The following is a 13,162-nucleotide window of genomic DNA, read 5'->3' as shown; positions in this document are numbered from 1 at the left end:
AGTTTATCGGTGTAGATCGGAAACTCTTTCTCTCTATCGTTCTTTTCCTTTTTCTTTTCAAGTTTCCTCTTCACGCTTCTCCAGTTATCAAATTCTCTATTTTAGTGGGAAAACTGTTGTCGTTTTTTTCTTTATCCTTAGTCTGAATCAGATCAACATTCTTGCTTTTGATAATCTCTCCGTTTATCTTGATCTGATCTCTGCGGGGAAATCACGGTCTTTTGTCGGGATTTTATGTCGAGAATCATGAACTGTATCGTTCCTGATGATCGAACCATGAGGTTGTTGATCTCGATCTGGAAATCGTGATTATTATTTCTAATTTTTTAGAGTGTTAGTTCCGCTTTCTTTCTCCGCTTTATTCTATTTCTTTGTGTCTATACTTTGTTCGACCTTTTGCAGTTATTTTATTTACTTTGTAGCACAAATTCTGCGGATCTGTTGCTTTGTACTGACGCGAGTATATATTGTATGTGACACATGACGATTTTCTTTTCTTTTTTTAACTTTGGGGGCCTTCGGCTATTCGTTGGGGTATTTTTCTCTTCGAGTATTTTCCGGCCTCATCATGGCCGTTTTCTTCTCTGTAAGAAGGCGGGGAGATATCTCCCGGAGGGGTTTGAACCGGAGACCTCTTAGATAAGACGCCGCAATTTCATCACGCCAACTGCAGACGCCCTTCTCTCTCTCTCGCTCGCAGAGACCCTCGGATAAAATAGTGACGCTACCTATCCTAACCACCATCTTGCTTCATCTTATTACCGATTGTTTTTTGTTTGTTCCTTTCGTATGGTAGGTCCTAACGGGTTTCTGGTTTTTCGTTGCCCTTTTCTCGAATATGCTCCTCTTCAGGACCAAAAAATGGCTCTCCTTTTCAGTGTTTTAGATGGTATTTTCTTTTCCTTTTCTGGGGTTCTTGTAGTGGTGGTGGTGGTGGCTTGGTTTCATGGGCGTCGAGCTTGTAGCATAAGCATGGGGGCGTTTTCCTGCTGAAGCTCCTGTTGTCTAAAGGATAAGGGATGCATCAAAGAAGCACGAAGATTTCTCGGGAACGGTATTCTTTTTGCCTTTCCGGGGGGGTAACATATAACCTGCTCCGCTTTCCGGGTATTCACTGAGTATGGTCCTTTGTGATAGTGGGGCTCATTGGGTGGTGGTGTCGGTCAAAACAGTTGAGTGTTTCGACGTAAGGAAATCATTGCGGATTTCCTTTCCTCCCCTCCCCACCCCCCCTTCTCTCTCTCTCTCTCTCTCTCTCTCTCTCTCTCTCTGGGTGTGTGTCTGTGTTGGTCCTCTGGTGGTATATGCAAACCATTTTTTCTCAGCTCTCTTGGCTTTCTGTTGCAGGCGTGGATCGCTTCTTTCTCCTTTCTGTGCTTTGGCTAGTAGTTTCCTGACAACGAGAGAGAGCACGCTTGTCAGCACGCATGTGAAGCTACATGCTTGTTTACATGCGTGCTATTTCCCGTTGTCATCCGACTGAATCGCTCAAACTCAAAGCACTCTCCTTGTTTGCCAAGATGGCGTGTGCCTATCCGTTCATTCTATCAATTAGATAAATGCGTGCAGGAAACCAAGGTTCGTGTTTTTTCATATGTATGTGTGCGTTTGCTATATTGGTTTATTCTTTGTTCTTGCTCCAGGAAATATTCTCCCAAAATGGCAGTTCAAGGTAGTAATGGATTCAAATGGTTGTTGGATTGAAACCATGAAATATTGAGGTGGTGGGCCGTACGTTTTTCATGAATCTATTTCTATGGGTCCACATGTATATCTTAGTGGTTTCTTTCTGTCTTTCTCCGTTGATCCCTTGTTGCTTGTTAGTTGGTGTGGTGCGTGTTTCATTCTAGTTGATGGTGGCAGTGTGCTTTTGAATCTTTTATTTTTTTCATTCCCGTTGGTCCTTTTTATGGTGGTCGGTTCGTGTGTTCTAGGTGCAGTTGCATTGGCGATTTTTTCCTTTAACTGTCCTCAATCCTTGGGAGGCGTATTTTGTAAATTAAAGCGAGGGGAAGCGTAGCTTATACTGTTGAAGGCCCAGTTTCTTTGGGTTTCGTGGTGACTTCTACTTCTGCCTTCGAGTCTGTGACTCCATATCAGTTTTTCCCATTTTGTAAACCAGCTCATTAATGAATTTTGAAGTGACTGGCCGATAGCATGCTGGTTGGTCACCTCATTTTGAATTTACTATACTATTGTGAACTTCAGTGTAATCAAAAGGGCGGGGTTACTTTTGGAGGCTGTGTTGGACCACGTTATTTTCTACAAAGGGTTGCGTACACACATTGCGGGTCAATATGTATTAGCGTTAGAGGTGGTCTGGAATGAAAATATTGATGTTCAAATGGGCTTTTAATTTGTACGTTGAAAACATTTCCTGCACTCCTTGTTGGTCGATATTCTTGGTGATTGGCCTTTTCTTCTTGTTTGACAATGTATCAGCCTATTCTGAAACGAGAAATCAAGTGACTACTTAGTACTTACCGCATTGCTATGCAATGAAATGCTCTTAAACTTATGATAAACATGCAGCGCAAAGATGTGTATTTGGTACAGCAAAGAAACGGCATGCTGTTGTTTTTTATATTCCTTACAGTATAGTGCCATTTTCTTTTGGTGTTGTCTTTTTTTTCTTTTGCCCTTTGATTCATGGTTTCTCTTACAACAGCTAAATTTGTCCTTTTGGGTGGGAGGTCCATACTTGTAATCTCAGGTCTAGTGCATAAGTGTCTACAGTGCATGTTCTTCATTTTGCGTCCTGTAACTATCATTTCTCTAGTCTGGTTTTTCCTTTTTGTGCATCTTAGATGGCATTATTTTCTGTAGCGGTTGTTCTCTTGCAGTGTTCTGCGTGGAGTTTCCTTCTCCTAAAGGTATTTAGTGAAATGAAACTGTGAATAGATTCCCTTTATATGTTGCATGTGTGGTTTGTGGATGCACACAAAGAGACTGTGTGCTAGATGGCAAAAATACTTTTCTAACATCTATACTGGATGTCTGATGCAGTTTTTTATTGGAGCTATATTTTTGAGCCGTATGTCATCACTTGTTGGGTTTTGGCGCTATTTGTCCATCTCTTTCTGTGGATGCATCGAAAACCATGATTTTGTTGGTGTAATTGCAAATACCATTTCATTTTGTTTGATCCCATCTCCCTGAAATCATCTCATGATAATTGGTTCATAGTACTATTGGAAGGTGTTTCACCTGGTGATACGCTATATCTTGTATATGATGTTCCATTTGGCTTCTGCCTGGTTTAACCAGGATAGGGGATTCTGATTGTCTTTTTCCAACTTCTGTGTTAGAAGAAGCATTAGAGGCTTCTTGAAGGGTAAACTCATGGTTGCTATTCCATTCTTAAATGAGGGTACTGTACCTAAAATATAAAAACAAGATTGTCTTTTTCCTACTTCTGTGTTAGAAGAAGCATTAGAGACTTCTTGAAGGGTAAACTCATGGTTGCTATTCCATTCTTAAATGGGGGTACCGCTTGGTTTTTTTTTTTGGACACGATCAGTTCTTAAGAGGCAGAAGCAATTGGAGTACCATTGGCCACTCAGTTCTGATATAAAGCTTTTCTTATTCTCTTTCATTTGGTAGTTGAAAGGGCTCGCCTACGCATCACCAATAGACCCAATAAATATAATATTTTTTAAATAAAAAATCATAAAAATGTGAAAATTCTGAAAATGTTGTGTTACTAGAACAGGTATATCTTCATGTTGGTTAGGTGCCTCCCACCCAGCTACCTAATCCTTATCAAGCTCTAAGTCCGTGCATAGCATTTTTTTACTGCTAAGTTCAGTTATGGTTGTGCCATGCAAATTGTAATGCTGTTATACCTACTATCCTAATAGGTTCTCATCATTTGATTATGGTATACAACTTGTGCAGCTTGTATAAAGGAGTTTCATTCATGTTGCGTGCGGTTACAGTATTAGAGAAAGCAAAGATAACGATAATGAAGGCATGACAAGGGAATGAGTTTGCTTTATAATCAGCCGGGAGGTGATTGGTCATAAGATCTTTTCTCCACCTTTGCTTTTTATAGTGTTACATCTGGTGTCTATAAATGTTGTATGCACTTTCTCAACCAAAGAATTAACTTTCCCATTTCTTAGCTTTATCTCATCATAATTTCTTCTGCATTTGTTTTACGCATTCTTTTGTCAATTGCATAACAAAATGGTTACTTCCAAAGAGTTTTTTTTCATCAATAGAAATAAGATTTTGGATGTCTTATTCTTAAAGAGGCATCTCCACTTGTTTCTGTCATCTGCCCTTTCTCTCCCCTTTTTTTAGTCTTTTGTTGATGATGAAGTTTTTATTTAGATAATTAATTTTTTCCACTGTTGGAGATGGTTTCAAATTTGTGACTTGAAGACGGCAAAAAATTAGTTTTTTTGGGCATTTTTTTATAAGTAAATTAGGTCGAAGTATTGTTTGCGATTGGAAATATTCACATGTAGTGGAATACGCATGAGAAGGGCCCAAATTTAGATATTATACCCCATGAAACTTACATGCCCAAGTAGTCAACTGAGCACTGGAAGGGCCTTATCATATGTGTCTTTTTGATGGATTGGGCTGTTTGTTTCGAGTCTTTGGCTCCAAGTTTTGAGCCATCTAGTCTAAAATATGGGGGCATAAATTTATGATTTGTTTAAAGCTTGTACTACTTTCAAACAGTTCACATCTACTTCGTAAAATAAGAAAACCGGAAATAGGAAGCCAAGAAGAGCTGAGATCCTTCTATTTTGTATAAAAACGTTTCAAGGATTGCTTAGGGTTTGAGACTCATCTAGTAGCTGTATAAGGGGAGAAAGATATTTTGCACTTCTCATGTGGTATGCATGCCTTTCAGGCTTTGCAAGGAAAGGAAGGCCTTCCCGGTGATAGGTATAAGCCTTTAAAATTTTTATTCTCTTTAGTACGTAGTCAAGTTTTTTGGTAGCTTGGTGTGCTTTTAATGTTATAGTTTGAAACTTTGAATGAACTACTCTGTAAAGGATATTGCAATAATACCCCTAGCTTGATAATACCTATACCTGACTGGAAGCTTGAACGGTTCTACAATTTGAACCATTAATTCTCGACAGTATGTCAGCTTGTGTTGCGTTTGTCCCAGATTGAGTATCCATCTTCTTTATTATTCGCAGCCCTAGCAACACTGAAGCCAGGAAGGGGAAAGTGGCTATAGAAATTCTGTGCCCAAAGACAAGGATTTTTTTTTCATTTTTGTTTTTAACTTATGTTAATATGTTTCTGGAATAATCAATGTTCTCTATAATACAACAAATTCTAAAAAGAATCCTATGCTTTGATCATTTATTTTTTAGGCAGTTTTAGACCTGATTTCATTTTATAGGCTTGTCCTTGGCTTCTTAATGGATTTTCAACTCAAAAGTTTTTATGATTGGTAGGTTGGTAAAAGTGTAGCTTGAACAAGAAAAATGCTTGTGAAATTTTGGTGCTAAAATTCGGGCTGTGTATTTGCGTACTTGTCTATAGTCTATAGCTTTCATCCGATATTGTTTCATTAGAATTCATGACTTTCACTTAATTTATCTTTTCTATTGTTTCTTGAGCACATTTAATCAAGCCTTTGTCTAGTGTTTGAGATAGACATAGTTTGCACTTTCTTATCAAGTGTTGTATGAGTTAGACTTGGCTCGGCCAACTGCTATGAAAAGTTATTCAGAATCACAAAACTTCAATCTAACGCATGTTTGGCCCCTTATGACTTGCGTTAGCTCACAGGTGAGCACGCGCAGCATAGCAAGCCTAAACCTATTCTGCAACCTAAAAATATAGGGGCAGGTGGGTAAGACAAGAATAGTAGGTTTAAGGACACAACCTAGTTGGAAACATGCTTGGTCTTCTAGGCATGTTGGGCTGGACAGCCCCGTGGACTTAGGTTACCTAGTGCTAGTTGGTCTAAAAATTTTGGGTCAGAGTTTGACAACCTTAGCCTAGCTTCGATCTAATAGATAATGCTCAACTTGACTTGCAAGGCAAAAGTCCATTAATATGCTTTACCCAAACTGTTTGTCTTCAGAATTTGACTCAGTTTGACTCTAAATGACGGTTGTTTGATCTCTGATTTTGTGAGTTTGTTGTATCACTCCTTTGCTTATTTGACTTTTGTTGTTATTATGTTGGATGCTTGTATTGATCTTCATCTGTGATGGCTAAACTATTATTTGCTTGTCACCATGGTAGTTCCTATGAATAATATTGCAAAATTTATTGTTTTTGCTTTAATTTGAATATTATTTTCAAATCATCATTTTTATCTTCTTGTTGGTACTTTGCTTTCATTACAAGTTCTCTGTAACCTCTCCTTGTTTTCCTTCTCTCCTTATTGGAGTGATTTTTTTTGTGGACAATGGATATTTTTTTTTTAGTTGTACAACTATGTGTTGTGAGTTGTGTACCTGATGTAGCTAATGGCATTGTTTACGACTTTACAACCATGTGTGAGGTGAAGTGTGTGCCTTGTGATTGTAGTTAGTGGTTATTGTCAGTTTAGGCAGCTGGTATTGTTAGTGCATGGTTATTGGTATAATTAGTGTTGACATTTGTTTTTTCTCTTGTCCTGTGTGCTGATACATTAGGATTTTGAGGATGTTCAGTTGGAGGTCAGTGAGGTGATTACTTGTGCTGACCAATCTATTGCTTTTATAAAATCTTGCTTTGATTTGTGAAATATGACTCTGATACATTAGGATTTTGAGGATGTTCAGTTGGAGGTCAGTGAGGTGATTACTTGTGCTGACCAATCTATTGCTTTTATAAAATCTTGCTTTGATTTGTGAAATATGACTCTCATCTCAACCATTTAAACAGGTATTTATCTTCTTTCACACTCTCTGTGATACCAGATCAGTTACTTTGTCATGGGTCTATTGTCCATCCATCGACATTTGATCCGGGATGATATTCGCTTCAACCTTCCCAAGATGCAATGGAGTAATATGGTGTGTCCGCATAATTGCATCTCTTGGCATGTGAAGGAAAGTTATTGACCCAATGCCACATGCAACGCTTTGGCATTGCTCTAGCAAGTCTATATATACTACTTTTGCGATAAAGGACCGAAATCTTGTTATCATCTCTTTTTGGAATGCCCTGTCAGTGTGTTGGTATGGAAGTATGTGGTATCCAAGTTCAAGCTTGCTTGGTCAAGAACCATCTTTGTTCTCTATTTCATTTAAGAATGATTGGATGAGTATGATGTTGGAACTTAGCCTTTCATACTATTGTTTGGAAGCTATGGTTTTTTTTAATCAGATTTGTCACGAAGCTGAGATGTACCCTCTGATCAAAATGAAAAAGTAAGACGAATTAGATATGCTTTTAGCAGTAGAAACTATCAGGGCTCCTTCCTTCAGGCAGGAGTTCGTGTGGAGTCTTGTGAAATGATTTTCCCAGAGTCTTTTGACATTGGAGGACTTATTAACTTCGAATGACTGTCAGGGGCAGCAAATCTCCATCTCTACTTCCAACGCCCCTTGGGGAAGTTGGCTCAGGTCATTGAAAAATGTTTCCCATACTATGGTTCCCAACTTGCAATCTGCACTTGCATCCATCAATAGCATTTTTGTAATTGAGCATGGTTTTTGTTTTTCCACCTGTGTTCTCATTTTTTATCCAATGCGCAATTTGGATGCAATTAGCTGGTGCAATAAGCCAGCTGACTGGGATGTGTGTAACGAGTGTAATTTGCGCATTTGATTTTGTTGGTCTGCTGTATAGGTGCTTTTGCAGGGAACTTCATCACCAAAAAAAGTGGTGTGCTGATCCTTATGGCATGGTTTGGCGAGACTGATTTGCCTTGTTTCTTCATAATTGCCGGAGGTGCTGGTCATAGTCTTTGCTCTTGCCATTTGTAAAGCTGTCAACAATCTGTTTTATGCAAAATCATCTTCTCCTTTTCTGTTTGACTTCATATTTAACTTTTATTTTCTGTTTCTTGTATTAAGGTAGCACAGAAACTTGAGCATTATTCCTTTGGGTTCAGTTTAGAGTGGAGAAATCACCACTATAGTTTGGCATCACCGGCCAATGAACCTAAGTTTGTGTCTACAGTGTACAACTCCAGGGTACTCGCCTTTGCTCACCGGGGATGGTTTTCCATTTGGCTTATGCCTTGCGGCAAAGGACATGAACTCTCTGACTGACTTCAATTTGGGATAATGCAGTACTAAATTGATAGAATGCCCTTTTTTATATCAAGTAGGACTGTGTTCTGATGTTTAAAAAGAAACCCTAACTGAACTTTGCCGCTCCATGCATCAGAAATCTCTAATGTTTTTTTTTGTCGACCAATATGGTTTGGACATATAATTACGGCCGGGCTGAGAGGTCTCATATTGTCTATGGACTTAAGTTGACGTCTACAGTGTAAAACTTCACAAGTACTCCCATTTGCTCACTGAGGGTAGTTAGGCCTTGGGGCATGAGACTTAAATTCTTGACCTCCTCCGACTTTAAAGCTTTAAGCGAACCTACCTAAGCAGGTTTCTGGAGCCTTTGTAGGCTGCCACATGGACACGCCATTTTGGTGGTGTGGAAAAGGAGGAGGAAATGAGTGCTCAAACTGAACCAACCTCACGGCTGTTCTGTCTCATACTCACTTTCTAAGCTCGTGTAGTCTAGAATGAGAGGGTTGTGTATGTTCGCCCCCGATGATTCACTGAATCCCACGTCCGTGTTCGGGGGATCGAATGAGCGCCACGTATTCATGCACATGGGGCTCGTATTCTCGTGTATGTTGACATAACTTTGCATCGGACTCTGGTGCTGTTGCAAATCACCCTTGCTTTTCTTGCCCTGAAATGACGGTTCGAGGAAATGACAAAAATATCTTCCATTCAAAAGTTGTGAAACGATGGGTGGGGAAAAGGACAAAAAAGTACTCCTTCCAGAAAGTTTGATGTTAACCATTTAAAGTGGAGACGTTTGCCTGCGCCATCTGCTGTAACAGTGCTCCCATTATCAACGTTCCAGTGTTACAAAACATTCCAGTGTCTTCTCTTCATTACTGCTGTCGTTAGGCATCATGGAAGAAAGCAATGATTCACAAACATTCCAACCAGTGCCATTAAGCCACAGTGAGTAGCTTTTCATCTCATCATGCTATCGATGAAGAAGGCATGTCGTCTTGTGTGCCATTAAGGCATTGTTTGGTTATTGCAGGTAGATCTTGTTATTACGAAGGTTGGAAACTTATCGATATTTGTAAGACGCTGGGACCTGTTGACAAGAACGCTTGTTTGCAGATGCTAGGAAGGGCCTCTACCCCATCAGGTATCCTACAGTCACTCATCATATGCATTGTATCTCAAACCGCTGTATTAGTAACAGACTCTCGTTTTTGTGAGATACATTTTTGTTAGTTAATATCGATTTGTTTGCTATTATGTTCAAGTTCTTCCTTATCGATTTGTAATTTATTGTGCGATATATTTATCGACCTTTTAGATAGTATGTTTTTGTATCGTCGAGTTATAAGTTATAAAAACTGAACTGCCGTATCGATTTTCAATATCTGACAAATCGCTATACATATCGTTTTGTAAGATATTATATGTTTTGTAATATGTATTTATAAGATATTTGTACACAGACTTTAAAAACGTTTGGGTGCAGAAACACATCTTGACACGCATGGCGGGGCGATTTTCGCATGCATATCGTTGCTCTCTCAGCGACTTCTATTGAACTCGCTTTAGAGCCTCGTGGATATTATGAGAGCGTTATCGTCAACACACATGTACGACATATTTATTTTATTGGCATGGTAAGCGACACGTCGATGCTCAGCACAAGCAAACATCAAACCGCACTTGCTTTGATACTTTCATTCATTAAATCGTTGCTTTGACTTGCGTAACCCTAGTGGTATCCGTTCTTATATGCATCCTGATTAAATCGTAGTAAACCTATGTCGCTTGCTAACGGAAATTGATATATTGCTTACAAAACATTTCACTGTCTTCTTTTATTTGTCGTTGTTGTTAGGCATTAAGGAAGAAAGCAATGATGCACAAACATTCCAACCAGTTCCATCAAGGCGGCGTTAGTAGCTTCCCAGCATCATGCTATCGATAAAGAAGGCATGTCGTCTTGTGTGTCATTAAGGCTTTGTTTGGTTATTGCAGGTAGATCTTGTTCTTACGAAGGTTGGAAACTTATCGATATTTGTAAGACGCTGGGACCTGTTGACAGAAATGCTTGTTTGCAGATGCTAGGAAGGGCCTCTACCCCATCAGGTATCCTACATTCACTCATCATATGCATTGTATCTCAAACCGCTGTATTAGTAACAGACTCTCGTTTTTGTGAGATAATATCGACTTGTTTGCCATGTTCATGCAAACTCAAATTGATATATTGCTTAAAACATTATTGAGCTTATCATCAGGTTGTAATAAAGACGATGTAGCTCAATCAATAGAAAGATCTGGAGAATTGAATATCTATGCTTATGACCCAACTGAAGAATTGAACATCTGCACTGACGATGCACATGAAAAGAAGGGTGCAGGCATTAGACCCACTATTGACTTGAATGTTCCAGTGGAAGAAATGCAATTCAATGATGAGGTAGACTACCATGACAGCACACATAATAAAAGTGTATGCACCGGGAATGTACACGGAAGTACACCTGACTTCAATGTTCCAGGAGAAGAAATGCAATTCAATAATGATCCTGATTTTGATGTCAGTACACTTAATAAAACCGTAGGAACTGGGAATGTACATGGAATTGCACTTGACTATGTTCCTGTAGAAGGAATGCATTTTAATAACGAAGAAGATGCATATAAATTTTACAATGATTATGCCTTAAAAGTTGGCTTCAGTGTGAGAAGGTTTTCTTGGTCAAAAAATGCACAGGGTGTCTTGGTTAGAAAGACATATGTCTGTTCCAAGCAAGGTTGGAAAAAATCAATGGGAAATCCAACTAGGAGCACGCCAGAATCAAGATGTGGATGTCAGGCGAGATTGGTTTTGAGAAGACATCCGAATGGGAAATTTGTCGTGCGTACTTTAATCAGTGATCATAATCATGATTTATCTGCATCATTTATGACTCCTATGCTAAGGTCACATCGTAAAGTAACTGTAGCTCATGCTGCAATGGCTGAAATAGCCGATAGCGCCGGCATTGCACCAAGGAAGACATACAATTTGTTTACCCGCATTGATGGTGGTCGCGAAAATGTGCCATTCACACCTTTGGATCTTAGAAACCACTTGAGCAGGAAGAGGACAGATAACATGAAGAACGGAGAAATATGTTGTTTGGTTCGTTACTTACAGAATAAATCAAGTAATGAACATGGTTTCTTTAGTGCAATGCAAGTGGATGCAGATGGATATGCCGTGAATATGTTTTGGTCAGATTCAAGGTCTAGATTAGATTATGAATGCTTCAATGATGTGTTTGTGTTTGATACTACAGTAAAGATTAACACTGAACAGTGGCCATTTGCGTAGTTTGTGGGAGTGAACCATCACGCACAGAGTTATATATTAGGCGGTGCTTTTGTGTATGACCAGACCAAGGAAACCTTTGAGTGGTTGTTCAGAGTATTTACACAGGCAATGAACGGGAAGCATCCTGAAACTGTACTTACAGATGGTGATCACGCAATTGCGGCTGCAGTGCTTCATGTGTGGCCAGATGCACATCATCGCCTGTGTTTGTGGCATATCTTTCAAAATGCAGCAAAGAACATAGGACACATATTTAATCAGAATACAGGGTTTGACAAACATTTTATAAGGTGTGTACTTCATAGCGTAGACGAGGTCACCTTTAAATCAAATTGGGACAAAATGATTAAGACATACGACCTTGCTGACTGTCTGTGGTTACAAAATTTATATGCAGAAAAAGAGAAGTGGGACATTGGCATATGGAAGACAATACTTTTGTGCAGGTATGATAAGCACACAAAGAGCCGAATCTATGCATGCCACGCTGAAGAAAACCCTATATTCATGTTTAACAATGTTTCGTTTCATGGAACAATATGAATTATTTGTAGACGGTCTAAGACAGAATGAGCTTGAACAAGACGTGAAATGCTTCAATACACGACCTTTAACTTTTGGCATAAAAATATTGATGCGACCTGCAGCTCTGTATACACTAACTGTATTTGAATGGATCAAGAAAGAGGTGTTGTATGTCATAAATTGCAGAATAGAAGAACTGGTGCAAACCGAGAATATGCACAAATACCATATTTTTTTGTCAGGGCGAAAAGCATCAGGAAAGGCAAGAAGCGCATGTCACGTACAATGTCGACAACGGAAGGGTAGAATGTTCGTGCAAAATGTATGAATTCAAAGGTATCCTATGCTGTCATGCATTAAAGGCACTCAATCAAGAGAAGATACAAGAAATACCTGAGTCTTACGTAATGCGAAGATGGACGAGACGCGCGAAGATTGAAATGCTCGTTATGGACAATGCGAGTAAATCTGTTGTTGACGAGAAGTGCCACATAGCCTCCCGTTACCAACAACTGTGTAGGTCATTCATGCATGTTGCTGATTTGGCATCGAGAAGCGAAGAAGGCTATGCATGTGTGAGAAAAGTTGCAACGGAGTTACTTGAAAAAGTGGAGTTAATTCACATTAAGTCTGTTGCAGCGAATGAATACCAGTCGAAGATAATGGGATCGAACAACGTAGGTCAAAATCATGTCTCGCTTGACACTCCCGAGAAGTTGCGCCGAAGCGTAAACATTATCTTCAACAAGTCAGTAGTGAACGTTGTTGATTATGATGGACATATTCATAAAGCGCAGGGTATCAAAAGAAAACCTGCCTCTGATCGCAGTCGTCGGAGGGCAAAGGGTGCACTAGAATTGGTTGGCAAGAAAAAGACTAAGAAACAACCAACCTGTAATAAAAAACAAAAAAGCCCTTCGAATGAACAGGTATGTAAAACATTATATTGCTTCCCATTGCGTGAAGCTTGTCAAATAGCTAACTCGTGTGATGTCCATCATGCAGCAATACCCTGCAGAAGTACCGGCAAACGTTCAAACCTATATTCCTCTCGACCAGATTTCCGGCAACGATCGCTACAGTTTTACAAGGCTTTTGGTATGTAATCGATGTTGCGAGGAGG

General features: G+C 39.4%; 1 long non-coding RNA gene across 1 annotated transcript; it reads left to right on the top strand.

Moving 5' to 3' along the window:
* The first annotated feature begins 783 nt into the window (after positions 1 to 783).
* LOC149843269 (uncharacterized) lies at positions 784 to 5,160 on the top strand. The gene is made up of 3 exons (XR_016431126.1): positions 784 to 1,054; positions 1,348 to 1,578; positions 3,898 to 5,160. It is a non-coding gene; the product is annotated as an uncharacterized LOC149843269 (long non-coding RNA).
* Positions 5,161 to 13,162: the final 8,002 nt, after the last annotated feature.

This window comes from Nuphar pumila, chromosome 3 (genome assembly GCF_984573655.1).
Source record: "Nuphar pumila chromosome 3, dmNupPumi1.hap1.1, whole genome shotgun sequence".
Classification (NCBI taxonomy): domain Eukaryota; kingdom Viridiplantae; phylum Streptophyta; class Magnoliopsida; order Nymphaeales; family Nymphaeaceae; genus Nuphar; species Nuphar pumila.
Note: the sequence above shows the minus strand (reverse complement) of the source record. Positions and strands in the feature narration are given on the sequence as shown.